General features: G+C 47.3%; 1 protein-coding gene and 1 long non-coding RNA gene across 2 annotated transcripts in view; one reads left to right on the top strand and one right to left on the bottom strand.

Moving 5' to 3' along the window:
* The window catches only part of LOC140461018 (uncharacterized), a 163,022-nt gene that overhangs the window by 85,149 nt on the left and 50,418 nt on the right, over nt 1–27,455 (top strand). The gene's annotated exons all lie outside the window — the stretch shown is intronic.
* Nucleotides 812–5,328, bottom strand: LOC140461026 (uncharacterized). The gene is made up of 3 exons (XR_011954455.1): nt 5,211–5,328; nt 3,993–4,077; nt 812–2,534 (listed from the first exon to the last, which is right to left on the bottom strand). It is a non-coding gene; the product is annotated as an uncharacterized lncRNA (long non-coding RNA).

Here is a 27,455-nt window from a genome sequence, read left to right as displayed (position 1 = left end):
CCCTTCCTGCTTTTAAATCATCCTCAAATGTAGCAATAATATCGTCATTCTCTTCATTGAAGTCACTGATACGAATTGTAAGAAAATGGAGGTCCCAGCACTGATTCCTGTGGCAGTGTGCTAATTACAGCTCACTAAATCAACAATCATCCAGCTATCTCTACTCTGTTATCTAACCAATCCTGTACTCAGGTGAACATCACTCTCTTCACTCGAAGAAATTTTGTATCACCACCTTTTAAAATGTCACCTCGAAATTTCACACAGCTGAAGGTGAATTTTGTCGACACTGATTCCTCAAAGAACACTAACAAATATGGGAGGTGCTATTTCCCTTCACTAAACCACTCTGCTGCTTGCATTTTGATCTTCTAAGGGTCCTTCTATAAACTCCTGAATAGATTCTAACAACTTCTGTGTTCCAAATCGGCCTCAGAAGCCTCTTGATTTCTCCTTGCTGTCTCCTTTAATTCTGTATGCAAGAAACATTTTCTAATTTGATGGGATCTTCACAGAATAGTGAATACTTTGGAAAGTGAGAACTCGAGCATGTAGTATCTACACAGCTTGCATTTTGGGGTCCGAGAAACAATGCCTATCAGATTCTCAGGATCTGCCAACCTTTCGTTCCAATCATTGTCACTGCATGCTTTCCTGGATTGTCATTCTTTCACGTTTCTCTCTCCTTTTCATATTTTGATTTGCTATTACATTTGTGTCGTTATTTATATACAATGCAGACACACCAAATATCTGTTTATCATTTCTGTCAATCCCTTAACATCCAATATTCACTCCCAAACCCATTCAGTAGAAGAATAATACACTTTTAATTTTAGAACACTTACACTCAGAGTTGTACAGCATGGAAACCCTTTGGTCCAACTTGTCCAGATATACTAAGTTAATACAGTCCCATTTGCCAGCACTTAGCCCATGTCCCTCTGAACCCTTCCTATTCATGTACCCATGCAGATGCCTATTAAAACGCTAGAATTGTACCAGCCTCCACCACTTCCTCTGGCAGCTCATACCATACACACACCAACCTTTTGCATGAAAAAGTTGCCCCTTAGGTCCCTTCGAAATGTTTCCCCTCCCACCCTAAACTTATGCCCTCTAGTTCTGGATTCCCCCAACCCAGGGAAAAGACTATTTATTTACCCTATCCATGCCCCTCACGATTTTTATAAACTTGCAGAACCTCTTGTTGCTAGTTTATGTTACCTTCCCATTTCATACCTTTTTTCCCCCCCTTCAGCTATACCATTGTTAAATTCTTTCTAATCTTCACACAATTATGACGCTTTCTCTTTCAATTTTATGGTCTCTTTAATGTTCTTAGTTAGACACAGATGTGCAGCCCATAGAAACTCTCTTTCACACTGCAAAAGTAACTTTGCAGAATGCAATGAAATATCATCTTAAAATGTCGGACACGATGTCTCATTCAGTCATCCTTAAACTTCATTCCGCAGTTCCCTTTCGTCACCTATGTCTTCATAGCCTTGTCCTTGTCTTTACTTGACTTTCAACATCTACTCTCAGACCGACTCCTCTCTCCCTAAACACGAATGGGAAATTCAATCTTCCAGCGATGACTTACTGAGAGGCTGCTTCATTATGAAGACATTTAATCAGGTCAGACTTGGACAGAAAAATCCAATCACTGCATTTACTTAAGAACTTGCTGCATCTCAATGGGTGGGACAACTGACAGAACTCCTTCCCACACGCAAAGCAGGTGCTGTGTGAACATACTGATGTGTCAGCAGAGTGACTAACACAACAAGTCCCTCACACACTCTGGACAGGTTAATGGTGGTTTGTGAGCATGCTGATGTGTCAGCAGAGTGGCTAACAGAGTGAATTCTTTGCCACACTCAGGGCAGGCGAAAGGCCCGTTCCCAGTTTGAACGTCCTGGTCTGATAGCAGCTTGGATGAATGAGTGAATTCCTTCCCACACTTGGAACATATGAACAGTCTCTCCCCAGCGTGAACCCGCTGGTGACTCAGCAGGGAGAATAACTCAGCGAATCCCTTCCCACACTCAGGGCAGGCCAGTTGTTTCGGCTGAGTGTGAATTTTCTGGTGTTTCAGCAATCTGGATCCCCGAGTGAATTCTTTCCCACACTTGGAGCAGGAGAATCTTTCCCCAGTGTGGGTTCGCTGGTGAGCAGCGAGATGGGACAATCGCCTGAAACAACGCCCACAGTGAGGACACTTGAATGGTCTGTCGTCAGTGTGAACTTGCTGGTGTCTCAGCAGGTTAGACGACAGAGTGAATCGTTTGCTACAGACGGAGCAAGGGTATGGCTTCTCTCCAGTGTGAGTACGTCGGTGGGTTTCCAGCTGAGATGGATACATGAATCGTGCGTCGCAGTCCACACATTTCCATGGTTTGTCCCCAGTGAGCTTATCAACACTGCTTTCTCCATCCATGTCCAGTCTCTTATCAGGCTATGATAAATTCAGCAACTCTTGTCAGACCCTGATGTGATATTTGGGTTGTAAATCCTCCACCTCGAATGTCCTGTGAAATTGAATTAAATCATTAAAAAAAAGGAACTGAGAGAGAACTCACAGGAACACAGAGGCAGGTTGTGAAATTGACTTAATGAATGTGCTAACTTGTGGGGCCAGCACAGTAAACTTTTTCAAAATCTTGAGGGCATCCAAAACTTTGCTACCCATAGACTAACACCAAGTCTTGTTTACCATCACCCTGTGCATACTGATCGAACAAAGGTGATTAATAAGCATCAAAACTTAAAAAAGCTCATCCTTGCTTTCCTTCATAGTTATCACCATCCTATCTCTCGTCTCTGCACAACCTTCTTGCCAGGGTTGGAGGGCTTCAGCTATAGGGAGAAGCTGAATAGGCTGGGGCTGTTTTCCCTTGAATGTCGGAGGCTAAGGGGTGACCTCAAAGATTTATAAAAAATCATGACAGGCATGGATAGGGTAAATTGACAAAGTCTTTCCCCTGGGGTGGAGGAGTCCAGAACAAGATGACATAGGTTTAGGATGAGAGGGGAAAGATACAAAAGGGACCTAAGGGCAACATCTTCACATAGAGGGTGACGCATGTATGGAATGTGCTGCCAGAGGAAGTGGTGGGCGCCGATACAATTGCAGCATTTAAAAGGCATCTGGATGGGTATATGAATAGAAAGGTTTAGAGGGATATGGGCTAAGTGCTGGCAAATGGGACTAGATTTGTTTAGGATATCTGATCAGCATGGACAAGTTGGACCAAAGTGTCTATTTCTGTGCTGTACATCTCAATGGCTATCTCTGTGCTCATCAAATTCAGGCCATTTAGCATTCCCAGTTTTAAATGCCACCTACTTGGTGGCTTTTCTTTCAGCTGCAGAGGGTTCCATCTCTGGAATTTTCTTCCTAAACCTTTCCACCTCTAATAAATATCTTTATAGGGAAAAAAAAATGAGTTCACGTTACCTTTTTGACCAAGCTTTAAGTCACTTGCCCGAACATCTCCTAATGTGGCTCAATATTAAGTTCGGCTATATAACCTGCGCGTAAAATGCCTTGGATTGTTTTCTTATTTGAAAAGTGCTACACAACAAGTCATTGTTGCTGACTCGGACATATAGCAATGATTCTTCAGCATCGCTGAGAAAGTAGCTTGCATATCCTTAACACACAACATTGCGGGACCACCGTCACACATACAGTGAATATGTCAAATAACTTCTCCAGAGACAACTGGAAATTGGAAACTTTTTCTGACTTGCTCATGACGCACAGATGTCAAGAATGAACTTTAAAGATTTATATATGTAAAATAGATTAGCATTTACAAGAAATAGCTGGCTGAGTCCAGGTAGATAAAGGAAAACTCTTTGCACTCACTAATCGTGAGAAAGTTACAAAGCAGAAATTTACAATTATGGGTAAGACCCACAGCAAGGGTGAGAGGAAGAAACTTTACGCAATGAATGCAAATGACTTTTGACTCAATGCTTACATTCAACAGCTGAGAAGACTCAGGTCGAGTGATTTTGGCAACATTTGACGTGATGGTTCTTGACTGCCAACCTTCTTTGAACAGACTGTGAAAGCAATTCACAAAATTATCAGTCAGTCCAGGATAAGAACTGCGAAGAGACAAAGACTTAAATCATAGTATCCCTACCGTGCAGATAGAGGCCATTTGGCCTGTCAATCTGCACCAACCCTCTGAAGAGCATCCCACACAAGCCCCATAACCCTGCCTTTACAATGGCTAATCCACCCAAGTTACATACCCTTACACACTACAGGGCAATAGCCAATCCACCTAACCTGCACATCTTTGAAATGTTGGAGGAAATCAGAACACTGGTAACTCACGCAGACATGGGGAAAACATGCAAATTTCACACAGACATTCACCCAAGGTCAGAATCAAACCTAGGTCCCTGGTGCTGTGAGGCAGCAACTGTCTTGGTTCAGTTTGCGGTGTGCAAATCATCCCATTCTCATCCTCTGTAAAAGAGGATCTCATCCTTCACCTGAAGAAGGAGCAGCCCTCCGAAAGCTAGTGCTTTCAATTATACCTATAACCTGGTGTTGTGTGATCTTTAACTTTGTACACCCCAGTCCAACACCGGCATCTCCAAATCAGGACTATAACCTGGTATTGTGTGATTTGTAACCTCTGCAAAAGGGCATTCCAATACGCCTTTAGGGAGTAATTTAACAACAATCCCTCCTCCTGATTCAGGATGGCCCCACGTGTTCTCAGGGGCATTCTTTGGGGCTGGCAATCCCTCAATCCCAGGAATGACCCAGCCTGGTGAATCTCTAATGATGGCCCTGCCTGCGACTGATCAAAGCCAGAGACCTTTGGACACGTGGGGCAGGAAGTCGCACGAGGCAGGAGCAAGAGCAGAACCCGTTTCCCCTTCCTTCCCTTTGCGCAGCCGCACCGCCCTCCCAATTAGACATTGGGTGGTGAAAGGGCTCATGCAGCTTGATGGACAGGTCGTCTCCATTCTGAACAATGGGCAGCAAGCCCCGCCCTCTGCCCCGCCCCAGGGCACGAGAGCGGCCGCACATGCGCCCTTGTTGACCAGCTCACCCACCCCCGAAAGAAGGATGACGTCACCCGGCGGTGCAAAATTAAGGGCTGGGACCCCGTTCCCTGCAAACGGCGGAACCGGAAGTTATTTTTCCGGATTTGTAATTCGCAGAGGACGCTTACGAAGCCTCGGTAGCAGCTCCTCCGCCCCCGTCGTCCTCCCCGGGAGCAAGTCCTCCGTCGGAACCTCACCCTTTGCGGAGCCGAGACAAACACAGACCTCCCTCCGCGGGACGCCTTTCTGCGCATGCTCTATCCGCCGCCCGACACGCCACCTGCGCCTCGCTCTGTTTTGCGACCAGGCTGTATTCACCGCCGCACGGAATGCTGGGTTACCCACACGCCATTGAATAGGCCAACCCCAGGTCTCGACAATTTTTTTTTAATTTTCGATTTTTAAGTTGTACTTTAAATTTCCACAGTTCTTTAACACAGGTCTAGACGCCAAATAAAATGTTCAGAAGTGAAGTTTAAGGTGATAATCACGTGGGGCAGAGGCTGGTGCAATATTACTCAAAAATTGTTGAGGAGAAAGTGGGGACTGCAGATGCTGGAGATCAGAGTCGATGAAGGGCTTATGCTCCTCGGACGTAGCCGAACTTTCTGTGCTTTTCCAGCGTCACACTTTTCGACTCTTATATGTTGAGGATCTTATATTAGAGTCAGTTATATAGCACGCAAACTACACATTTATATAAATAATTTGGATGTGTATATGGGAGGAATGGTTAGTAAGTTTGCAGAATACACCAACATGGGTGGTGTAGTAGACAGTGAAGAAATTTACCTTAGAGTGCGATAGGACCTCGCTCAGATGGGCTGAGGAGTGGCAGATGGAACTTAATTTGGATACATATGAGGTGTTACATTTTGGTAAGGCAAATGAGGACAGGACTTATGCACTTAATGCTTGGATCCTGGGCAGTATCGCTGAACAAAGAGACGTTGGGTGCAGCTTCATAGTTCTTTGAAGGTGGAGTCACAGGTAGACAGGATAGTGAAGGTTCAGTACACATGCCTTTATTGGTCAGTGCATTGAGTACAGGAGTTGTGATGCCATGTTGCAGCTGTACAGGACATTGGTTTGGTCACTTTTGAAATACTGCATTCAATTCTGGGCTCCCTGTTATAGGAAAGGTGTTCAACTTGAAAGGGCGCAGAAAAGATTAAAAGAATATTGTTGGGTTTGGAGAGATTTAGCTGTAGGGAGAGGTTGAATAGGCTGGGGCTATTTTCCCCTGGCACGTCAGAGATTGAGGGGTGATTGTAAAGAGGTTTATAATTTCACGAGGGACATGGACAGAGTGAATAGCCAAGGTCTTTTTTTTTCCCTGGGGAGGGGAGTCACAAACTAGATGGTATTGGTTTGAGGTGAGAGCAGAAAGATTTAAGAGGGACATAAAGGGCAACTTTTTCATGCAGGGTGTGGTGCGTTTCTGGAATGAGCTGCCAGAGGAAGTGGTGGAGGCTGGTAAAATTACAACATTTAAAAGGCACCTGGATGGGCACATGAATATGAAGGGTTTAGAGGGATGTGGGCCAACTGTTGGTAAATGAGACTAGATGAATTTTGGATACCTGGTCAGCATGGACAAGTTGGACTGAAGGGTCTGTTTCCATGCTGTGGAACTCTAAATGATCAAAAGCAGTAAAGCCAGCACTGATCCTTGCATCACACTGCTGGTCACAGGCTTCCAGTCTGAAAAACAACCCTAAACCATCACCCTCTGTCTCCTACTTTCAATTTTCTAGCTGAAAGGCAAGTTCTCCCTCGATTCCACGCAATCTAACCTTGCTAGCCAGTCTGCCATTGGAGCCTTGTCGAACGCCTTGCTGAAGTCCATGTAGACAATGCTCGCACCACTGACGTCAGGCTCACTGATCTATAATTCCTTGGTTTCTCCTTTCCACATTTCTTAAATAATGGCACCACGTGAGCCACTCTCAAATTTTCCAGCACCTCAACTGTGCCTATCGATGATACTAATATCTCAGCAAGTGGCTGTGTAATCAATTCCCTAGCTTCCCACGGAGTTTTGGGAGATATCTAGTTACCTCCCAGGGATTTCTCCATCTTTATGCATTTCAGGATGTTCAGTACTTCCTCACTTTTCAATATAAATTAGAAAGCTTCCGTGCCAGCCATCACATCTGCGTGGTTCTCCATGTTATTTGAAGCTATTTTCCCAAGTTATTTTCATACTGTTGCTAATTTTTCATGTTCAAATAAACATGTGATTCCCTTTTGAATGCCTCAATTAAATCTGTCTGCACCAGACTCTTGGGTCATGCTTTCCAGATCTCGACGATGCACTGCTTGAGCAAGCTTTTTTTTTCCTCATACACATTTGGCCTCATTTACTTCCATTTTTGCTCTCTAAATCCTGATCTATTTATGAGAAGGAACATTCTCTCCCTATTTATTCAATCCAGACTCCCAGGACTTTGAATGTTTCACTCAGATCTCCCCTTGACTTCTCTACTCCAGGAAAGCAGTCCTGATGTCTTTAATCTATCTTCATATTTGAAATTCTCATCCAGGGAACTAATTTTTTAAGCTTCTCCTCTCCAATAATTTCAGATCCTTTCTTAAATGTGGTACTACAATTGTGAACAATACTCCATTTGAGGTTTAATTGGTGCCTTCTTTAAGTTCAATGTAACCTCTTTGCTCTCAAACTCTACAGTCTCTATGAACAACCTTAGGACATTGCATGCTTGATTAACTGCTTTCACACTTTCAATCATTAAACTTAATCATTCTGCTCCTGTACATTCTTTACATTTGATCCCCTTTCTCTGTATTTTCTTTGAATGTTCATTTGACAAAAATGAATCACCTCATGCCTCTCCTATCTACCAATCTACCCAGCCACTAATTTGTCGAAGTTGCTTTGAAAATCTATCCCAATCTAATCATAGCTTACAATACATCTAAGTTTCCTTTAATCCACACATTTCAAAATTATCCTTACACCTAATGCGTGGATAATTAATATATATGTACATATATACATAATGGAGAAAACAAGGTCCCAACATGAAGAAGTCCAATTCAAATATTTCCCAAAATGAAAAACACCCATCAACCATTATTGTCTATCTCCTCCAAGCTTCAGAACTCAGTGAGGTTTCTCGTCATTTCTAGCATTGAATTTGAAACCAGACGAGTAGAACTTCTGTCTAACATTCAGCTAAAACCTGATATGTATCTTCTTGCAGCACATCTCCTGAACAATGTAATATTATTATAGTTCCACTTCCTTCACAGTAAAAATGATGAGTGAGATATGCACTAATACAATTTTCTTAAAAAGTGCACAAGGCTAGAGTGAGTGGAACGGGATAATATGCACTGTGCATGTACGTGTAACTGGTATATTGGAGGATCGGGAAGATCAGATCCTGCTGTACTTCACACTGCCATCTGTCAACTTATTATGTCGGAATGCCTTACATTCCCTCTCTTTGATTTATAGTTATGAGTTGAATTTGAGATCAGTCTGTGTTTACACCAAGCAGCCTGGTGTCAGGACAGGCAGGGGGAGCTTGAAATGAGGCTGGATAGAAACAGTAAGAGAATCAGAGAGCTAATAAACTTTTGTCAGGAATTGCAATGGGAAGAACACTAAAGTAGAAAGTTACATTCACAGATAATGAGACAAATTCTGAACAAGTTCTCAAGAAGGGTCACTGGACCTGAAACGTTAACTGTGTTTTCCCTCCATAGATGCTGCCAGGCCTGCTGAGTTTTTGCACCAAATTCTGATTTTGTATAAGACTTCAAGACGTAGGAGCAGAAACAGATCATTCAGCCCATCAAGTCTGCTCTTAATTGCATGAGATCATGGCTGATCTGATGACCCTCAACCCCACTTTCCTGTCTTAGAGTCACAGCCATAGAGATGTACAAAACGTAAATAGACCCTTCAGGCCAGCTCGTCCATGCCAACCAGATATCCTAAATTAATCTGGTCCCATTTACCAGCACTTAGCCCATACACCTCTAAATCCTTCCTATTCATATACCCATCCAGACAACTTTTAAATATTGTAATTGTACCAGTCTCCACCACTTCCTCTGGCAGCTCAGTCCATAATACTCCACCCTCTGCATGAAAAATTCACCCCTTAGGTCCCTTCTAAATTTTTCCCCTCTCAACCAGTGTGGCAGTCTCAGCCTAGTGTGACGGTCTCTTGGCTGATGTGGCATTTTTCAGCCCGGTGTGGCCATCTCTTGGCCCAGTATGGTGGTCTCTCAACCCGGTGTGGAGGTCTCTCAGCCTAGTGTGGCAGTCGCTCAGCCTGGTGTGGTGGTCTCTCGGCCTGACGTGGTGGTCTCTCAGCCTAGTGTGGCAGTCGCTCAGCCTGGTGTGGTGGTCTCTCGGCCTGACGTGGTGGTCTCTCAGCCTAGTGTGACAGTCTCTCGGCCCGGCGTGGCGGTCTCTCGGCCCGGCGTGGCGGTCTCTCGGCCCGGCGTGGCGGTCTCTAGGTGGCCCACCATAGCCTCTTGCGGCCTCCAGATGATTCCAGTGAGGTCACCTGGCCTCGATTGCGTCAAGATGATGCTTGGTATGGACTAGAGGCGAGGTGAAGGTGTGGATTGGGTTGGAAAGACTGTTATTCTGAACTTTATTTCTTCATTTTTCTAATTCATTCCTATGATCAATAATGCTGGACACTTCATTTCTGGGGCGGCTCAGTGGTTAGCACTGCTGCCTCACAGCGACAGGGACCCGGGTTCAATTCCTGCCTCGGGCAACTGTATGGGTAGAGTTTGCACATTCTCCCCCGTATCTGTGTGGGTTTCCTCCGGGTGCTCCGGTTTCCTCCCACAGTCCAAAGATGTGTAGGTTAGATGAATTGACCATGCTAAATTGCCCATGGCAGTAAGTGAAGGGGTAAATGTAGGGGAATGGGTCTGGGTGGGTTCGGAGGATCGGTGTGGACCTGTTGGGCCGAAGGGCCTGTTTCCACACTGTAAGTAATCTAATCTCATCTTTATTTTTCTAATTTCTGTTTCCAAAGAATTTGGACTTTAGGATGTGCTAACAAAGTGGCGCAGTAGGTGGCGACATTTCACTGTATTCATGTGAGTGCAGGTGACAATAAAGCTCATCGTTGTTCATTCTATCCAGTCGCTCGCAGCGCCCTCTTTAGGATCGTCAAACAACAGCATGGTACGCGCTGCAGGGTGACTGGGAAAAGATGGGCAACAGGACTGAACCCATTGTCCTTTGTCTCTGCTGGGGTGACTCCCTGGTTGAAATACCAACAACACCGGTGTAAATGCAGGCCTGGTGTCATGGCTGAGGGGTTAAAGTGATCCGTTGGAGACTCCTTGCGAATTCCCTAGTCGAGGTTCAGAATCCAAAACACTGAACTTGCTGGAAAAGCTCAGCGGGTCTGGCAGCATCTGTGGAGAGAAAGCAGAGGAAATGTTTCAGGTCGAGTGGCCCCTCCTCGTGACTGAGGTTTCAGAGTCATGGATTTGTTACGATGCAGAGAGAGAGAGGTCATTCGGCCCGTCGTGGCTGCACTGGCCCTCTGAGCATTTATACTTCTGTTGAAATAATTAGATTACTTACAGTGTGGAAACAGGCCCTTCGACCCAACAAGACCACACCGACCAGCTGAAGCGCAACCCACCCAGACCCATTTCCCTACATTTACCCCTTCACCCAACACTATGGGCAATTTAGCATGGCCAATTCACCTAACCTGCACATTTTTGGACTGTGGGAGGAAACCAGAGCACCCAGAGGAAACCCACGCAGACACGGGGAGAACGTGCAAACTCCACACTGTCACCTGAGGTGGGAATTGAACCCGGGTCTCTGGCACTGTGAGGCAGCAGTGCTTGCCACTGTGCCACCGTGCTGCCCACAATTGTACCCAGCACAGTGGCTCAGTGGTTAGCACTGCTGTCTCACAGTGCCAGGAACCTGTGTTCAATTCCAGCCTCAGACGACTGTCTGTGTGGAGTTTGCACATTCTCCCCATATCTGCGTGGGTTTCCTCCCAGTGCTCCAGTTTCCTCCCACAATCCAAAAAAGTGCAGGTTAGGTGGATTGGCTGCACTAAATTGCCCATAGTGTTCAGGGGATGTGTAGGCTAGGTGCATTAGTTAGGGGGAAATGTAGAGTAATAGGTTCAGGGAATGAGTCTGGTTGGGTTATTCTTCAGAGGGTCAGTATGGACATATTGGGCAAAAGGGTAGGGATCCCCACACTGTAGGGATTCTAAAAATTATCCAGTGCTGTCATGCCAAGCTGAGGGTGGTGTGTGTACGGAATGAGCTGCCAAATAAAGTGGTGGAGGCTGGTACAATTGCAACATTTTAAAAGGCATCTGGATGGCTGTATGAATAGGAAGGGTTTGGAAGGATATGGGCTAAGTATTGGCAAATGGAACTAGATTAGGTTAGGATCTCTGGACAAGTTGAACCGAAGGTTCTGTTTCCGTGCTGTACATCTCTGCCTCTTGTCACATGCCAGGCCGAGAGATCGATACGTGCCGAGGACTGGAGTCCAAGTCCATGCTGAGGCCAGGAATTCAGGACATTGTAGAGAAGGAAAAAGGGGGTAACACAAAAAGGGGGAGAAAAAAACACAGTTAAAACAAAGAAGAGAAACAGACAGAGTGGATGAGCTTGAGCTGAGAATTGCTACTCCGCTGCCATCTTGGTTTAGTAGCGAACCTGAAATATTGACAGGAGTGGGTCTTCAACCCACATCTTCACAGAAACTGAAACACCAATGAACCTGCCTTGGACCACTTAGCCAGGCTACTTCCTTTTACTTCACTCACTGCTTTGACTGGTCTTGATACTGAATTAGAAACACAACCAAGCTCGCATCAGCAAACGACCTTTTTGGCATATCCAGCCTGTTTAAAATGGGATGTGTGTCACTGACACCCGCATTTATTTCACACCCTAGGAACCCGTGAGGTGATGGCAGTGTCTGATTCATGTAACTTGCCCAGACACCCATTCCTTGGGAGAAAGTGAGGACGGTGGATGCTGGAGATCAGTGTTCAAAAGTGTACTGCTGGAAAAGCACAGCAGGCCAGGATAATTATCCAGTTCAATGCCAGACTACTCAGACCCCTTGGCATCACTTTAGCCCACAAACTCACCAACACACTAAAACAGCAGCGAATGAACTTGGAAGACCTTATACAGGCAACAAGCAAAACTAATGTCATTTACAAAGTACCGTGCAAGGACTGTAACAAACACTACATTGGACAGACAGACAGAAAAATAGCCACCAGGATACATGAACGTCAACTAGCCACAAAATGACCTGACCCCCTCTCACTAGTATCCTTACATATGGATGAGGAAGGACACCACTTCGACTGGGACAACACATCCATTCTAGGACAAGCCAAACAGAGATACGCACGAGAAATTTTAGAAGCATGGCATTCAACGAACACATCGAGTTGGACCCCAATCTACCACCCCCTGAGAAAAAGAACAGGAAATGACATCACAACAGAAAGGATGGCGCCACCGGAAATGACATCACCAGCCCAACGAAACCCAAACATAAAAATAGAAGGCAGGAATTGTCAACAGTACTTCGCCTGGAGGCCCACTGAAGATGTTACCTAGTAGGGTGACGAAACATCTGGAAATGAACCTTCCAGCTCAGCGAGCAAACCTACATCCAGAACCTCCACCTGAGCTACAAATCTTCTCAAAACTCACTAAGCTCAATGTATCTTGAACCTCTGCATTATTTGTTTGGCTTCACGTTAAAATGTATCAGGAGGAAAACACGCAAGAAGAGGACTTTCAGTTTCTATCCTCCAGGGAAAGGCCATTAGCCTTCGGCCTGAAGAAATATCCCCAGACGGTTTCCCAGGGATATTATACAACACAGAGGAGAAAGTGAGGACTGCAGATGCTGGAGATCAGAGTCGAAGGGTGTGGTGCTGGAAAAGCACAGCTGGTCAGGCAGCATCCGAGGAGCAGGAGATATCGATGTTTTGGGCATAAGCCAACATAATGTGACTCGGAGACACAGAGTTGAGAAAGATCTTGGCCAAACAGTTTGGGGTCCAGGAACTATCCCAGAGGAGGACAGTGTGGATTGCATGTTCAATGGTTGTTGGCACAGAGCGAGGGAGTTATTGCCGTTGTAGTTTAACACATCATTTGGAGGAGAAACCAGTCTCTCATGAAAATGGCTGGAATGGAAAACCCAAATGGCAAATGGGACAAGTTGCAAACCTACAAAGTTGTTTCTTTTCCCCTCCAGCTGGCGAGAGTTCAGCACTTTCATCCTGGCGATGTGTCAAGAAGAGAGTGCTGCTGGGAAAGCACAGCAGGTCAGGCAGCATCCGAGGAGCGGGAAAGTCGAGGTTTGGGTCAAAAGCCCTTCATTCAGGAATGGCAGGCTCAGTCCCTGGTGAGGGAATCGCTTTGGTGTGAACTGTGCAAATTTCCGACGGTTTCTGCTTGTCACTGGAGCAACAGGTCAAGAACAAACGGGGAACGAGGAAAGAGAAGGGCTGTCGGAGACATTGTGAAGAACTGACGATCGTGATGGGGCCGGAGGATGAAATCTGGGCCTGGTGGTAGTGTGACAGCTCTCACTGTTCAGTGTTTGGACTGAGCACAAAGATCACTCTCCCTCTATCAAAAGCAGCACACCAAGGCCAAATGGCCTGTTGCCGTGCTGTCAATGTTTCTCATCTTCCTGTTTCCTGACACTCCCATTGGCTCTTTCACACTCGATGTGGCGTTTTAAACCCTCTCTGCTGAAATGCCTCCCCGACCCTCTCTCATGCACGTCGGATCGCAGGACACTGAGAAGGTTCACAGGACGGCAGAGTTGTTACAGCGCTGGAGGAGACCTTGCCTGCACTGTCTCTTCTCACCTCCATCCAAGGCCCCAAAGGATCCTTCCACATCTGGCACAGAGTTTCCTGCACCTTCAAACACCTCGTCTACTGTGTCCATCGCTCTTGATGCGGTCTCCTCTATGTCAGGGGGACAGGATGCCAACCTGTGGAATGTTTCAGAGAACATCTCCAGGACCCACGCGTCAATCATCCCCACTGCCCTGTGGCCGAACACTTCAACTCCCCCCCCCCCCCCTCCCACTCCGCCAAGGACATACAAGTCCTGGGCCTCCTCCATCGCCAAGTCACGGCCACCCGACACCTGGAGGAAGAACACCTCATCTTCCGCTTTGGGACCCTCCAACCACACAGGATCGATGCAGATTTCCTCATCTCCCCTCCCTCCAGCTCGGCACTGTCCATCTTCCTTCCCACCTCTCCGCTCCACCCTCCTCTCCGACCTTTTCATTATCACACACACCCCCGCCCACTTTCATCTACCTATCGCATTCCCAGCTACCTTCCTCCTAGCCCCACCACCACCTCCCTTCCCACTTATATCTCAGCACTTCCCCCCTTGGGCCACCCCCTCAATTCCTAATGAAGAGCTTAAGTTCGAAATGTTGACTCCTGCTCCTCAGATGCTGCCTGAGTGTCTCGCATAGGGCCATTCTTATTAGCACGCCTGCTGCTGATTTTCCATGGCAGTCCTGGTCTTGCCCCTTGTTTTGATCTCCGCCTGTAGGCTTTATCCCTTGCCTGCCGTGCCGGCGTTCCCTCTCCGCCACTTTGTTTTCCCACCGCTGCTCTCTCTCTCTCTTTTCCCCCTTGCTTTGAGACAGCGAATTAATCCGCCTGAAGAAACCTATCGGGAATAGATCTGCTCCGAAGAAGGGGCACTGGACCCGCGACATTTAACTCTGCATTCTCTCCACAAACCCCGCAGAGCTTTCTGTTTTCGGGAGCTGTTGATTTCTATTGCTGACTGCATGAACTGTGAATCGACCAGCACAGTTAAAAATCACACAGCACCAGGTTATCGTCCGACAGGTTCATTTGGAAGCACTAGCTTTCAGAGCGCTGCTCTTTCATCAGGTGGTTGTGGAGCAGGACCACAGGACCCAGAATTGATAGCAAAAGATTACAGAGTCGTGGAATCGAAATGATATATTGAACAAAGCTAGATTGCTGTTAAGTCTTTCATCTTTTAGAATGCGTTGCATGTTTTGGTTCATTAATATGCAAATCCCACAACTTCTTTCACATCACATTCTCGAGATACCTCAAGGTTTTATTTAAAAAGAACCTGCAGAGTAACAATGAAAATATTCAACACTGTCCTTCTTATGTCTTTTCAAACTCGGGGGGGAAAGCCGCAGAAGGTTGTTGGGGACAGGTCATTGAGATGGAGATAGTTGGATTCTTGATTGTCAAGGGGATCAGGGGCTACAGGGAGAATGTGGGAGCATGGGGATGAGAAACTTCTCAGCCATGATTGAATGGCTGAGCAGATTCAATGGGCTGTGAATGGTTTAATGTCTGCTCCTAGGTCTTATGGTCTTATGGACCGGATGTTAGTGTGCTGACCTCCTATTGAGCCACAATTTCTCTCCACACTGAGATCAAGTCTGACCGCACGTCGGGTTTTCCAAGCAGGAACTCCAACACCACTGAAAGTGAATTGGACAAACGCTGGGCTCAAATCAGTCAAGGTGAGAAACAGAATCAACAGTGCTCGAGTCTACCTGAGCAAAGTTCAAACTCATTGTTATCACCACTCGACAATGACAACAGGTCACTCAGAATTGCAGGGAAACAGACCCTTTTGATCCAACTTGTCCCTGCCGACCAGATATCCTAAACTAATCTAGTCCCACTTGCTTAGCACTTGGCCCATATCCCTCTAAACCCTTCCCATTCATAAACCCATCCAGATGCCTTTTATTGTACCAGCCTCCACCACTTCCTCTGGCAGCTCATTCCATACACACACCACCCTCTGCATGAAAAAGTTGCCCCTACGTCCCTTTTTCCTCTTACATTAAACCCTCTAGCTTTGGACTCCCCCACCCCAGGGAAAAGACCTTGCCTATTTACCCTATCCATGCCCCTCATAATTTTGTAAACCTCTACAAGGTCACCCCTCAGCCTCCGATGCTCCAGGGAAAACAGCCCCAGCCTGTTCAGCCTCTCCCAATAGCTCAAATCCTCAACCCTGGTAACATCCTTGTAAATCTTTTCTAAACCCTTTCAAGTTTCACAGCATCCTTCCGATGGCAAGGAGACCAGAATTGCAGCCGATATTCCAAAAGTGGTCTAACCCATGTCCTGTACAGCCACAACATGACCTCCCAACTCCTGTACGCAATTCGCTGACCAATGAAGGCAAACATACCAAACACCACCTTCACTATCCTGTCGACCTGCAACCCCACCTTCAAGGAACTATGAACCTGCACTTCAAGGTCTCTTTGGTCAGCAACACTTTCCAGGACCGTACCATTAAGTGTATGAGTCCTGCCTTGTCTTGCCTTTCCAAAATGCAGCACCTCACATTTATCCAAAATCCAACTCCATCTGCCACTCCTCGGCCCATTGATCAAGATCCCGTTGGTACTCTGAAGTAACCTTCTTTGCTGTCCATTACACCTCCAATTTTTGAGTCATCTGAAAACTTACTAACTATATCTCCTATGTCCACATCCAAATCATTTTTATAAATGGTGAAAAGCAGTGGACCCAGCACCGATCCTTGTGGCACACCACTGGTCACAAGTGTCCAGTCTGAAAACCAACCCTCCATCTCCACCCTCTGTCTCCTACCTTTGAGCCAGTTCTCTACCCAGATGGCTAGTTCTTTCTCGATTCCATGTGATCTAACTTTGTTAACAATCTACCATGAGGAACCTTGTCGAATGCCTTACTGAAGTCCACATAGATCACATCCTCCACTCTGCACTCATCAATCCTCTTTGTTACCTCTTCAAAAACCTCAATCGAGTTTGTGAGACATGATTTCCCACGCACAAAGCCATGTTGACTATCCCTAATCAGTCCTTGCCTTTCCAAATACACGTACATCCTGTCCCTCAGGATTCCCTCCAACAACTTGCCCACCACCAACGTCAGGCTCATCGGTCTATAGTTCCCTGCCTCTGCCTTACCAACTTTCTTAAATAGTGGCACCAAATTAGCCAAGCTCCAGTCTTCCAGCACCTCACCTGTGACTATCGATGATACAAATATCTCAGCAAGGGGCCCAGCAATCACTTCCCTAGCTTCCCACAGAGTTCTAGGGTACACCTGATTGGACCTCATGGATTTATCCACCTTTATGCATTTTAAGACACCCAGCACCTCTACCTCTGTAGTATAGACATTTTTCAAGATGTCACCATATATTTCCCCACATTCTGTATCTTCCATGTCCTTCTCCATAGTAAACACTGATGCACAATACTCGTTTAGTATCTCTCCCATCTCCTGCGATTCCACACAGAGTCAGCCTTGCTGATCGTTATGTGGGAGAGTGCGGTGCTGGAAAAGCACAACAGGTCAGGCAGCATCTGAGGAGCAGAAAAATCGACATTTTGGCAAAAGCCCTTCATCAGGAATGGTGAAGGGCTTTTGCACGAAACATCGATTTTCCTGCTCCTCGGGTACCGCCTGACCTGCTGTGCTTTTCCAGCACCGCACTCTCGACTCTAATCTCCAGCATCTGCAGTCCTCACTTTTGCCTGATCTTTGAGGGGCCCTATTCTCTCTCTAATTACCCTTTTGTCCTTAATGTGTTTGTAGAATCCCTTTGGATTATCCTTAACCCTATTTGCTGTAGCTATCTCATGTCCCCTTTTTGCCCACCTGATTTCCCTCTTAAGTGTATTCCTACTGCCTTTCTACTCTTCTCAGGATTCACTCGATCTCTGCTATCTATACCTGACATAAGCTTCCTTCTTATTCTTAACCAAAACCTCAAGTGGAGCATTCCCTCCACTCTCCTGTCTTGCGCTTCACACGAACAGGAATGTACGACCTCTGCACTCTCGGTATCTCATTTTTTGAAGGCTTCCCATTTTCCAGCCATCCCTTTTACCTGCGAACATCCAGTCCCAATTAAATGTTGATAGTTCTGGCCTAATACCATCAAAATTGACCTTCCTCAAATTCAGAATTTTAACATTTTAGGTCTGGTCCATCACTGTTTTAAAACTAATAGAATTCTGGTCACTGGCCCCAAAGTGCTCCCCCCACTGACACCTCAGTCACCTGCCCTGCCTTCTCTTCTCAAGTGAAGTTATCGGACAGTTACAACTGTACAATTGTGGAATTGGATAACACTGCTGCCTCACAGCGCCAGGGAACTGGGTTTGAATTCCAGCACTGGGTGACTGTGCAAGCTCCACACAGACATTCTCCCCGTGTCTGCATGGGTTTTCTCCCACAGTCCATAGACATGTAGGCTAGATGGATTGGCCATGATAACTTGCCCACAGTGTCCAGTGATTTGGAGGCGAGTTGTATCCGCCATGGGAAACCTAGGGTTAACAGGGATAGGATAGGGGGCTGGGTCTGGATGGGATACCCTTTTGGAGTGTCGGTGTGGACTCGATGGGCTGCATCCACGCTGCAGGGAATTCTGTGGTCTAGGTGACCATTTGACCCCTCATGTCTGTGTTGGCTCACCTTCACCCTGCAGTGCTAATTTCCTCGTTCCTCCTCTCAGGATGAAACAGCAGATGTTTCACTGCAGTCACCCAAGTACTTGGATTGTTGTTACTCTCCCAGCGCATTCTCACTGAGGAGAGAGGCTGCTTTCCCTGGCCTTTGATTGCACCGTTCGATTTACCCATTGATGGAAGGGGAAGGAAAATCTACTCGAAATGGGCCGACAACAGTCTCTTGGCTTCTCCTTGTTCGAACCTCCAGAGAGAACAGAATCTGTCCATTGAATCTTTCCTCCTGGGACACACACAGCTCGTCTCAAGAATCAATCCGGTGCACCCTGGCCACACACAAGCTGAGGGAAAGAAACTGCCAGCACAGAAGGAGGCCATTCGGCCCAGAGTGCTGCTTTGAAGGAGCCCTTGGGATTTGTCGATCAGGAGTGACGTGTACCAATGTCAACAGTGGGGAGTAAAACAGGCCACATCTTCGCCCATCGCCAGCCGACCACCACCATCTCCACAGTGAGTGCTTTCCCACTTCTCACAGGCCTTCTCCTTTCTCTTTAACTCTGCTGTTGAGTTTGTTCTCCACCAGTTCACTGGCTGACACTTCCAGCTCTTCTTCTCGAATTAGGTTCGTTGTCATGTGTTCCAAAAGAACAGGAGTACAGTGAAGTGTGAATAATTATGGCAGCACTGTGGCTCAGTGGTTAGCACTGCTGCCTCACAGCGCCAGGGACCCCGGTTCGATCCCAGCCTCGGGAGACTGTCTGTGTGGAGTTTGCACATTCTCTCACATGTGGTGGAGGCTGGTACAATTGCAAAGTTTAAGAGGCAATTGGATGGGTATATGAATAGGAAGGGTTTGGAAGGATATGGGCCAGGTGCTGGCAGGTGGGAGTAGTTTGGGTTGGGATATCTGGTCGGCATGGACGGGTTGGACCGAAGGGTCTGCTTCCATGCTGTACATCTCTATGACTCTCCATGTCTGCGTGAGTTTCCTCCCACAATCCAAAGACGTGCAGGTTATGTGAATTGACTGTGCAAAATTGCCCATAGCATTCAGGAATTTGTACAAAGTTAAAAATCACACAGCACCAGGTTATAATCCAACAGGTTTAATTGCCCATAGCATTCAGGAATTTGTACAAAGTTAAAAATCACACAGCACCAGGTTATAATCCAACAGGTTTAATTGGAAGCACACTAGCTTTCGGAGCAACACTCCTTTATCAGGTGATAGTGGAGGGCTCGATCGTAACATAGAATTTATAGCAAAAATTCGCAGTGTGATATAACTGAAATTATACATTGAAAAATTGATTGTCTGTTAAGCCTTTCCTCTGTTAGAATACCGTGATAGTTTCACTCCTTTCATGTGTAAATCACATAACCTTTTTTTGAAAGTTGCATTCTCGGATTAGCTGTTAACAATGGTGATAGCTAGACAATATGTTGAAGGTGTTAGCCCCCTGTGTTCTCTGTCTATTACCTGATGTTTAGATTGATTCTAATCTAAAAAGTGAGATAACAGAGTTTTACATAAATTCATGCAGATTTTGAGCTCAGAGTTCTACATGAATGTATGCAGTTTTTGAGCAAAGTGCAATGTAACTCTGCAAGTACAAATTCACCCCACAAAATATGTGGGTCTTTGTCTGTCTGTGTGTGTCTGTCTGTCTGTGGTGGTGGTTGTGAGTGTGAGAAAGTGTATGTGTGTAGTGAGTGCAGAGTGTCTTAAGTCTGTGAGGGGGTGCATGTGTGGGAGTGTGTGTGTGTCTATAAGGGTGTGTGTGGGTGTCTGTGTGCGCGTCTGTGTATGTGAGAAAGAGTGTGTGTAGGAATATCTGTGTGTGTGTGTATAGTGCAATGGTGATCACCTGTAATGAGACATGAACCCAAGGTCTCGGTTGAGGCCCCCCCTATGGGGACCGAACTTAGCTATCAGCCTCTGCTCGGCCACTTTTCTTTGCTGCCTGTCCCGAAGTCCACCTTGGAGGATGGTCACCCGAAGGTCCGAGGCTGAATGTCCTGGACCACTGAAGGTGTGCCCCAACTGGGAGGGAACCCTCCTGTCTGTCGATTGTTGTGCGGTGCCCATTCAACCGTTGTCGTAGCCTTTGCTCGGTTTCCCCAATGTACCATGCCTCCGGGCATCCTTGCCTGCAACGCATTAGATAGACAACGTTGGCTGAGTCACATGAGTACCTGCCGTGTACAAGGTGGGAGGTGTTCCCACGCATAATAGTGGTATCTATGTCCACAATCTGACACGTCTTACAGCGTCCACCGTGACAGGGTTGTATGGAGTTGTCCTGAGAGCTGGGCAGTTTGCTACGAACAACGATCTGTTTGAGGTTTGGCAGTTGTTTAAAGGCAAGTAGTGGAGGTGTGGGGAAGGTCTTGGTGAGGTGCTCATCCTCATTGATAATGTATTGCAGGTCACGAAGAACATGGCGTAATTTTTCAGCTCCTGGGAAATACTGAATGACAAAGGGTACCCTGTCAGTTGCAGCCCGTGTCTGTCTCCTGAGGAAGTCATTATAGTTCCTTGTTGTGGCACGTCGGAACTGACGGTCAATGAGTTGAGCATCGTACCCTGTTCTTGTGAAGACATCCTTGACAACATTGTCATCAAACCAGCAGATAAAGGAGGAGCCATTGTCATTCAGGATAGAACAGATCACTGCAAGGAAGTGTACTGACAACTGAACAACCAGGAACACTACAGGCAACTACCAACTGATCCGACCAAAGAACACACCCAAGAATCAAACACACTGATCAGAACTTTGGATCCAGTCCTTCAGAGCTCCCTACGCGCCCTCATCCCACGTACTCCTCGTGAAGGCGACTTCTACTGCCTTCCAAAGGTACACAAAGCCAACACACCGGGATGTCCCATCGTGTCGGGCAATGGGACCCTCTGTGAGAATCTCTCTGGCTATGTGGAAGGCATCTTCAAACCTATTGTACAGGGGATCTCCAGCTTCTGTCGCGACACTACGGATTTCTTACAGAAACTCAGCACCCACGGACCAGTCGAACCAGTCCTCGTCACAATGGACGTTTCCGCACTCTACACCAGCATCCCCCACAATGATGGCATCGCGGCAACAGCCTCAGTACTCAACACCAACAACTGCCAATCTCCAAACACCATCCTACAACTCATCCGCTTTATCCTCAATCACAACGTCTTCACCTTTGACAACCAGTTCTTCATCCAGACACACGGAACAGCCATGGGGACACAATTTGCATCCCAATATGCCAACATTTTTATACATAGGTTCGAACAAGATTTCTTCTCAATGCAGGATCTCCAACTAACATTGTACACCAGATACATTGACGATATTTTCTTCCTCTGGACCCATGGCGAGGAGTCACTGATAAAACTCCACCGTGACATCAACAAGTTTCATTCCACCATCAAACTCCCCATGGACTACTCTCGACTGTCTGTCTCATTCTTGGACACGTGAGTCTCCATCAAGGATGGACACCTCAGCACCACACTCTACCGCAAACCCACAGACAACCTCACAATGCTAGACTTCTCCAGCTTCCACCCAAAACATATTAAAGCAGCCATTCCCTATGGACAAGCCCTACACATACACCGGATCGGCTCAGATAAGGAGGAACGTGACGGATACCTGGAAGTACTCAAGGATTCCCTCACAAGAACAGGATACGGTGCTCAACTCATCGACCGCCAGTTCCGACGTGCCACAGCAAGGAACCGTAATGACCCCCTCAGGAGACAGACACGTGCTGCAACTGACAGGGTACCCTTCGTTGTGCAGTACTTCCCAGGGGCTGAAAAATTACGCCATGTTCTTCGTGACCTGCAACACATTATCAATGAGGATGAGCACCTCACCAAGACCTTCCTCACACCTCCACTACTTGCCTTTAAACAACCGCCAAACCTCAAACAGATCATTGTTCGTAGCAAACTGCCCAGCTCTCAGGACAACTCCATACAACCCTGTCACGGTGGACGCTGTAAGACGTGTCAGATTGTGGACATAGATACCAGTATTACGCATGGGGACACCCCCCACCTTGTACATGGCAGGTAGTCATGTGACTCAGCCAACATTGTCTATCTAATGCGTTGCAGGCAAGGATGCCCGGAGGCATGGTACATTGGGGAAACCGAGCAAAGGCTACAACAACGGATGAATGGGCACCGAACAACAATCGACAGACAGGAGGGTTCCCTCCCAGTTGGGGCACACCTTCAGTGGTCCAGGACATTCAGCCTCGGACCTTCGGATGACCATCCTCCAAGGTGGACTTCGGGACAGGCAGCAGAGGAAAGTGGCCGAGCAGAGGCTGATAGTTAAGTTCGGTCCCCATAGGGAGGGCCTCAACCGAGACCTTGGGTTCATGACACATTACAGGTGATCACCATTGCACTACACACACACACACACACACACACACACACACAGCCACACACAGCCACACACAGACACACACACAGATATTCCTACACACACTCTTTCTCACATACACACAGACGCGCACACAGACACCCACACACACCCTTATAGACACACACACTCCCACACATGCACCCCCTCACAGACTTAAGACACTGCACTCACTACACACATACACTTTCTCACACTCACAACCACCACCACAGACACACACACACACAGACAGACAAAGACCCACATGCACACATATATTTTGTGGGGTTAATTTGTACTTGCAGAGTTACATTGCACTTTGCTCAAAAACTGCATACATTCATGTAGAATTCTGAGCTCAAAAACTGCATGTAAAACTCTGATTCTAATCTAAAAAGTGAGATAACAATCTAAACATCAGGTCATAGACAGAGAACACAGGGGGCTAACACCTTCAACATATTGTCTAGCTATCACCATTGTTAACAGCTAACCCGAGAATGCAACTTTTAAGAAAAGGGTTTTGTGATTTACACATGAAAAAAGTGAAACTATCACTGTATTCTAACAGAGGAAAGGCTTAACAGACAATCAATTTTTCAATGTATAATTTCAGTTACATCACACTGCAAATTTTTGCTTTAAATTCTGTGTTACCATCGAGCACTCTACTATCACCTGATGAAGGAGCGTCGCTCCGAAAGCTAGTGTGCTTCCAGTTAAACCTGTTGGACTACAACCTGGTGTTGTGTGATTTTTAACTTTGTACACCCCAGTCCAACACCGGCATCTCCAAATCAGGAATTTGTAGGCTAGGTGCAATAGTTAGGGGGTAAATGTAGAGTAATAGATTCAGGGAGTGGGTCTGGTTGGGTTACACTTCGGAGGGTCAGTGTGGACTTGTTGGGCTGAAGGGCCTGTTTCCACACTGGAGGGATTTTATGATTCTATCACCAGCACAAGGCACCACCAGGTGCCTCGGTATAAAGAAGAAAAAGGACACACTACATTACAGATATACATAATATAAGTTATGAAAATAAGAAATAAAGCTAAAAACATAGACCAAGCTGTTCTATGCTTTTGATTAACTTAAAAAACAAAAGTAAATTGAATGGTTACGAATTTATTTTTCTCCTGTTTATTTTCTTTTTTTTAAATTCCTTTTTTAAATTTTACTACCGACTAATAGCGGTCGCAGGAAGTTTTTAATTCTGTTCAAGGTGTTATATAAATGCACACTCTTGTTGTTGGCTGGGTGCTCTCCCGCCCCCCATTGAAGCCCAGCATTCCCCGCGGTGACTGCCTTCCCAATCCACAAACAGGAGAGTAGTGCGCAGGCGCGGTCCCGGGCGGTTTATGGAGCATGCGCGGATCTGTTAATGATGGCGGACGACAGACTTTTTTCTTCGTCTTCGGTCCGTTAACGGTGAGAATGAGGTGAGGTGGGGCGGGGCGAGAGCGAGAGCGACGGATGCAGCGGGTGCGGGGCGGATTCCTGAACACTTTGTTTTAATCTAAAACCCCGAAAAACAAGTTATCAGTGCTGTCTTTGCACGGAGTGGGGACGTGTTGTCAACTGGAGGCTTTTTGCCAAAGTTAGGCCCCAGGGTGACTGCCGCCATCTTTATAGGGGGCACTTGGCTTTGTGGGTGGGAGGGCTGTGCGCAGCAGCCATCTTTATAGGGGGCACTTGGCCGTTGTTGGTAGTTAGGCCCCAGGGTGACTGCCGCCATCTTTATAGGGGGCACTTGGCTTTGTGGGTGGGAGGGCTGTGCGCAGCAGCCATCTTTATAGGGGGCACTTGGCTTTGTGAGTGGGAGGGCTGTGCGCAGCAGCCATCTTTATAGGGGGCACTTGGCCGTTGTTGGTAGTTAGGCCCCAGGGTGACTGCCGCCATCTTTATAGGGGGCACTTGGCTTTGTGGGTGGGAGGGCTGTGCGCAGCAGCCATCTTTATGAGGGGCAATGTTTGGAATGACTGGGAGGAACTTGCTTCCCATTCCTCTGAATGGAGGTAACTTGGAGATCATTAGCTTTTTCGCACACTGTGTCCTATGGATAAGACAGAGTCGACGAGTGTGGCGGTGGGAAAGCACAGCAAGTCAGGCAGGAGAATCAACATTTCAGGCATAAGCCCTTCATCAATAATAAGGCTTGTGGGACAGGGGAGCTGAGAGATAAATGGGAGGGGTGTGGGGTTTGGTGGGGTGGGGAGGGGGGAAGGTAGCTGGGAATGCCATAGGTAGATAAAGGTGGGGTGTGGCAAAGATGACCGGTTGGAGAGGAGGGTGGAGTAATTTAGGTGGGATGAGGTAGGGCAGTTAGAGTGCGGCGCCAAGTTGGAAGGTTGGAACTGGGATAAGGTGGGGTGGAGAAATGAGGAAACTGGTGAAATCGATGTTTGAACCTGTGTTGTTGGAGGGTCCCAAGGTGAAAAATGAGACGTTCTTCCTCCAGGTGATGTGTGGTTCGAGTTTGGTGATGGATGAGGCTCAGGACCTGCATGTCTTTGGCGGAGTAGGAGGGGGCGTTAAAGTGTTCAGCCACAGGGCAGTGGGGTTGTTTAGTGCGGGTGTCCCAGAGAGGTTCTCTGAAGCGATCTGCACATTGGCGTCCTGTCTCCCCAATGTAGAGGAGACCACATTGGGTGCAACGGATGCAGTAGATGATGTGGGGAAGTACAGGTAAATCTCTTTTGGATGTGGAAGGATCCTTTGGGGCCTTGGATGGAGGTGCGGGGTCAGGTTTTGCATGTCTTCTGGTGGTGGGGGAAGGTGCCAGGAGTGGAGGGTGGATTGGTGGGGTGTGTGGTTGGGGGGGGCGGGTTGTGGACCTGACAAGGGAGTCGCAGAGGGAATGGTCTCTCCAGAACGCAGATAGGGGTCGGGAGGGAAATATACCTCTGGTGGTGGGGTCTATTTGTCAGTGGTGGAAATAGTGGAGGATGATGTGATGTATCCAGAGGCTGGTAAGAAGTGCGGGAAGTGGATGAGATGTGCTGGAGGGCAGTCTCAACCACGTGGGAGGGGAAACTGTGGTGTTTGAAGGAGGCCACCTGGGATGTTCTGTGGTGGAACTGGACCTCCAGGAAGCAGATGCATTGGAGGCGGGAATAATTTTTACGGGAGGCAGGTTGGGAGGAGATTTAGTACAGGTAGTTGCGGGAGTGAGAGTGTGGTGCTGGAAAAGCACAGCAGTTGAGGCAGCATCCGAGATGCAGGAGAACCAACATTTCGGGCATAAGCCCTACAAGCTGAGAGAGTCAGTGGGTTTGTAGTATATGTTTGCGTTGAGTCAATCACTGGAAATGGAGATGGAGAGGTCCAGGAAGGGGAGGGAGCTGGCTCAGATGGTCCAGGTGAACTTGAGGTCTGGGTGAAAGGTGTTAGTGAAGTTAGTGAACTGTTCAACCTCCTCGTGGGAGCATGAGGTAGCACCAATACAGTCATCAGTGTAGCAGAGGAAAAGGTAGGGAATGGTACCGGTGAAGTTGTGCAAGATGGACTGTTCCATGTACCCAACGATGAGGCAGGCATAGCTGGGACCCATGCAGGTGCCCATGCCTACCCCCTTTGGTCTGGAGGAAGTGGGAGGATTGGAAGGAGAAATTGTTTAGGGTTCCGGAAAGACCATTCCCTCTGCGATTCCCTCGTCAGGTCCATGCTCCCTACCAACTCTCACTCCACTCCCAGCACCTTCTCCTGCCACCACAGGAATTGCAAAAACCTACACCCACCCCGCCCACCTTCTGCCAAAGGATGCTTGCACGTCCATCAGAGATCTACCCGCATTTCCGCACATGTCACCTACTGTATCCGTTGCACCCAGTATGGTCTCCTCTACGTCAGGGAGGCCAACATGCAGGTCGTTTCAGAGAACATCTCTGGGAAACCGACACAGAACAACATCACCCCTGTGGCTGAACACTTTAACTCCCCCTCCCACTCCGCCGAGGATGTGCAGGTCCTGCGCTGCCTCCATCGCCAAACCCTAACTACCTGACGTCTGGAGGAAGAACACCTCATCTTCCACCTTGGGACCCTCCAACCCCAGGGCATCAATGTGGATTTCACCAGTTTCCTCATTTCCCCTACCCTCCCCCCCACCTTATCACAGTTGCAGCCTTCCAACTCGGCACTGCCCTCTTGATCTGTCCTACCTGTCAATCTTCCTTCCCACCTATTTGCTCCACCCTCCTCTCCGACCTGTCACCTTCTCCCCCACCTCCGTCTGCCTATCGCATTCCCACCTACCTTCCCCTCCAGCCCCACCCCTCCCCTCTCATTTATCTCTCAGCCCCCCTTGGCCCACAAGCCTCATTCTTGATAAATGCCTTCTGCTGGGAACATCGATTCTCCTACTCCTCAGACACTGTCTGACCGGCCTCGCCTTTCCAGCATCACACTCTCGATG

The sequence above is a fragment of the Chiloscyllium punctatum genome, chromosome 36, assembly GCF_047496795.1.
Source record: "Chiloscyllium punctatum isolate Juve2018m chromosome 36, sChiPun1.3, whole genome shotgun sequence".
Classification (NCBI taxonomy): domain Eukaryota; kingdom Metazoa; phylum Chordata; class Chondrichthyes; order Orectolobiformes; family Hemiscylliidae; genus Chiloscyllium; species Chiloscyllium punctatum.
This window is presented reverse-complemented; position numbering and strand designations above follow the sequence as displayed.